We start from the raw sequence: 4,752 nt of genomic DNA on the forward strand, positions 1-4,752 counted from the left end.
CATGTACTAAAATTATACTAGGCCCAAAAGAAGCCTTCACTGATTGAAACTTTTGCTTTTGAAAATGCTAATTCAGAATGAAAAAGAATGATTAGAACTTTAAAGGCAATATTAACACAAGTAGAGGAATGGATTAGAAATATGGCTGATATTGCATCTCATCTGATAGGAGACATAGTCATTTGAAGGCCCAATCATGCGTCTTCTAGATATGAGCCCTTGGTGTCCTCCAGATTTACCCTTCCATGATGGGATTTGAGTACCATTAACTGTATTGCTCCCAAGTGTTTCTTAATCAAAACTAACAAGCAATTTAAAATGTAAAAAAAAAGTAAAAAAGCAAAATGACTTGGGGCCTAACAGTAGTGGGTTTAGCAGGGGACAATTTCCTGGCATATCACTTGGCATTATAGAAACCCACTTCTTTTGCCAAGGAGCCTCGCTTGATTTAGCATTTCAGTCTGATATTAGCCAAGAAATTTCTCTTCTTCTGTAACTTTCTTCAAGCTGACATTAAGATGGAGATATAGGTGGCCCAGGAAGACTACAGGGTTAGTCAAAAGCTAGACAATGGGGCACCATCTAATTAGCGACTCAATTGAAGAGGCAGGAAGTCATCACATCGGCTGTACTGGATTACTTCAGCTTTCAGCAAGTCTAGATTTCAGCTTGCAGTCCATAGTTGATCCCTGAATAGAGTCTGTAAGCCAGGTGAAAATCTGCTGAGACAAATTCATCATAGGGACAGAAGCTAAAAATTGTCTAGTAAGTGGGAAAACGAAGAATCCCAAGACCAAAGGAAAAACTCATCAGGGGTCTGTTTGAGCTATGCCAGATCCAGGTCTCATTACTTTTTGATTTCCTGAAACTCATATTAATTTTAGTTTACAAAAGTAAGTATATTAATATTACCATTGTATTAATATCCATAGTTTAGAAAAAGCAGTCAACAGGTGTCTACAAGACAGCAGGAGTAGGATTATACCATAAAGACCTACTAAAAGCTATGGCTTTTTCAGAGATATACATATTAGACAGATGCTTTTAGCATGATGAGAAGCACCTTTAAACCTATCTCCAGAAGACAACTAAAATGAAATTGAAATCTCAAGCTTGTGACTGGATAATAAGCTGTCTGTGCTCCATCAGCTTATTAGAACTCTATTGATCAATGTTGTAACTCTGAACTTCTGAAATCTTATAACAATGTAAATACAACAATAGCAGAGAGGGAGGAGAAATCTAAAATATCTCTCATTTTTTTTCTTTTATTGATTTCTTTAATAGCATGAATAAACTGTGACAATACTTTGAAAAATAAAAAAAAAATCATGTGGTAACTACTGAGGGACAAGAAAAATGGGTTTATAACTTGGCATAACAGTTTTCAAAATAGCTGTTTTGTCATCAATGATTGTAATCTGGGACTATCTTCAACTGGATCTCATATAACAAAAGTATGCATATCTTTAGTTAATCACAGTATAATCTAGCATTAAAGTACATGAAATGGAAAATGTGTAGACATTGACCCAGGAAACAGAAAGAATCCCAAAACAGTGAGCAGGTACTAAAATCTGCCATGCAGATAAAATGAAAATTAATTATATTAGGAAACTTCTTTTTCCCAAAATTTATCTAGGTACTGTTCTCACTAATTTCTCATGAATGTAGATAATCATGATAAACAAAAATAACAATTAATTGACTGCTTAGGAAAAAATAAATTCATTTTTTATAACCTATATAAAATTAATTAAAAATTGTTACAAAATTAGCTTAGTTCTCTCATTCTTTATTATATGAAAAATAATCTTTGTCTTTTATTATTTATATTCAGTAAGTCTCTACTAGATTAATTCTAATCTCAATGAAAATTTGATTCAGCTCTTCAGTGGCTTTGCATAAAATAAAGCACACCTAAAGAATTCCCTGGGGTATGTGCCTTGTATCCCTGATGTCTCCAATACTTTAAACATGAATGGATGTTAGATTTTGTCAAATGCTTTTTCAGCATCTAGGGAAATTATCATGTGGTTTTTTTTCTTTCAGTTTGTTAATATGGTGGATCACATTGATGGATTTCTGTATATTGTACCACCCTTGCATACCTGGGAGGAAGCCTACTTGGTCATAGTGGATAATATCTTTGATGTGTTCTTGTATTTGGTTTGTGAGTATTTTGTTAAGTATTTTTGCATCCATGTTCATAAGGGAGATTGGCCTGAAATTCTCAAAGCAGCAAACCAAGTAATCCACTTAAAAAATGGGGAACAGAGCTAAACAGAGAACTCTCTGTAGAGGAATATCGAATGGCAGAAAAGCACTTAAAGAAATGCTCACCCTCATCAGCTATTAGGGAAATGCAAATCAAAACAACCCTGAGATTTCACCTTATACCCATCAGAATGGCCAAGATCAAAAACTCAAGTGACAACACATGCTGGAGAGGTTGTGGAGAAAGGGGAACCCTTCTGCACTGCTGGTGGGAATGTAAACTTGTACTATTTGTAATAGCCAGAAACTTGTATTATTTGTAATAGCCAGAAGCTGGAAACAGCCCAGATGCCCCTCAACTGAAGAATGGATGCAGAAATTACTCAGCAATGAAAAATAAGGAAATCATGAAATTTGCAGGTAAATGTTGGGACCTGAAAAGGATCATCTGTACAGCTAAAGAAACTAATCAAGAGGAAGGACTCTTGCTAAAATGTTCAATTCCTCTCCAGAGTGTGTTGTCCCAGAAGCAAAAAGACACACACGGTATATACTCACTCATATAAACATACAACATAGAATAAACCCACTAAAATCTGTACATCTAAACATACTAAGCAAAAGAGAAGACCCTTACTAAAATGTTCAATCCCCATCCTGAAAGGCAAAGAGGATGGACATCCGAAGATGAAGAAGAAAACAAGAAACAACCTAGGAACCTGCTACAGAGGGCCTCTGAAAGCCAGAAGAAGAAAATGGGAAACAACCTTGGAACCTGCCACAGAGGGCCTCTGAAAGCCTCTGCCATGCAGACTGTGAAAGCAGATGCTGAGCCTGATGGCCAACTGATGGGCATAGTGAATGGAATTTTATGTAAGAAATGGGAAATAGTAAGAGCTGGAGAGGACAGGAACTCCACAAGGAGAGCAACAGAACAAGAAAATTTGAACACAGGGAACTTCCCAGAGACTCATACTCCAACCAAGGACTATTCTATGGAGATAACCTAGAACCCTGACAAGGCAGCCACTTCTGATGAGAACTGATAGACTAAGATCAGAAAGGAGAGGAGGACCTCCCCTATCAGTGGACTTGGGGAGGGGCATGCATGCAGAAAGGGGGGGGGGAGGGTGTGACCAGCAGGGGAGGAGGGAGGGGCTTATGGGGGGATACAAAATGAATAACGTATAATTAATAAAAGTTTAAAAAAAAGAATTCCCTGGGGATACTGCATCATCCTTTGTTAGAGTTTATTGCCTATTTGTAGCTTTGAAATTAATATGTGTTCAGTAATAAAACATTCTCAAATTTTTCCATAGTTAATCTTTTACACCAAAGTTTTTCCACATAAATTTTTATCTTTGAATTTCTCAGAGTATATATTAAAGGATTCAACATGGGAGTGATAACTGTATAAACTACAGCCAGGGACTTATCAATGGGAAAGTTGAAGACAGGTCTAACATACATGAAAATACAGGGAACAAAAAAGAGGACAACCACTATGATGTGGGAGCTGCAGGTAGACAGGGCTTTGTGCTTCCTTTCCTCACTATGAGTCTTAAGAGAGTTTAGAATAATCCCATAGGAGACTAGGAGAAGGATAAAGACTGTCATACAAATTGCTCCACCATTGGCAACCACAGTGAGGCCAATTAAGTAAGAGTCCAGTAGACACTAATTCTAATAATGGGTACATGTCACAGCTAAAGTGATCAATAATATTGGGGCCACAAAAAGGGAGGTTGTAAACAAAGATAACTTGAACCAAAGAGTGAGTAAAACCTCCAGCACAGGCTACACCAAATAGGAGAATACAAACCTGACGATTCATGACAGACATATAACACAGTTGTTTACAGATGGCCACATAGCGATCATAGGCCATAAAAACCAGAAGGAAGACCTCAGCACCACCAAATAAGTGCTCTACAAATAGCTGGCTTATGTAAGCAGAAACTGAAATTGTTCTGTTGCAGATTAAGTCTATAAGCAACTTGGGTGAGAAGACAGTGGAATAAATAGCATCCATGAGTGACAAACAGGCAAGGAAAAAAGTATATTGGGAAACCCAGGGAAAGGCTAGCAATCACTGTCAACACAATGAGCAGGTTGCAGACCATTGTCACAATGTAGATGAATAAAAGCATGGCAAAAAGTGCTTTTCTCACAGCAGGATCCCTAGTGAGACCTAGTAAGATAAAAACATTGTTGCTCTGTCCCATTTAATCTGTCCCAGTCAATTGGGAGTAGATCCAGGGGTAAGAACTAAAGATAATACCAGCCATGAAATTGTAAATGTGGCCAAGAATCATTTTATCAGGGACAACGTCTTCGTTCTCTTTATCTAGATGTAAATCCCAAGTGATTTTTTTTAAATTTTTTATATTAACTAGTTTATTTACTTTGTATCCCAGCTGTAGCCCCTCCCTCATTCCCTCCCAATCCCCCCTCCCTCCCTCATCTCCTCCCTAACCCTCCCTAAGTCCACTGATAAGGGAGGTCCTCCTCCCCTTCCATCTAACCCTATTTTAT

The 4,752-nt window shown here is 37.5% G+C and overlaps 1 pseudogene; it reads right to left on the reverse strand.

Moving 5' to 3' along the window:
* Positions 1-3,492: 3,492 nt before the first annotated feature.
* On the reverse strand, positions 3,493-4,442 carry LOC110565173 (olfactory receptor 4A16-like; annotated as a pseudogene).
* Positions 4,443-4,752: the final 310 nt, after the last annotated feature.

The sequence above is a fragment of the Meriones unguiculatus genome, chromosome X, assembly GCF_030254825.1.
Source record: "Meriones unguiculatus strain TT.TT164.6M chromosome X, Bangor_MerUng_6.1, whole genome shotgun sequence".
In the NCBI taxonomy this organism is placed as follows: Eukaryota; Metazoa; Chordata; class Mammalia; order Rodentia; family Muridae; genus Meriones; species Meriones unguiculatus.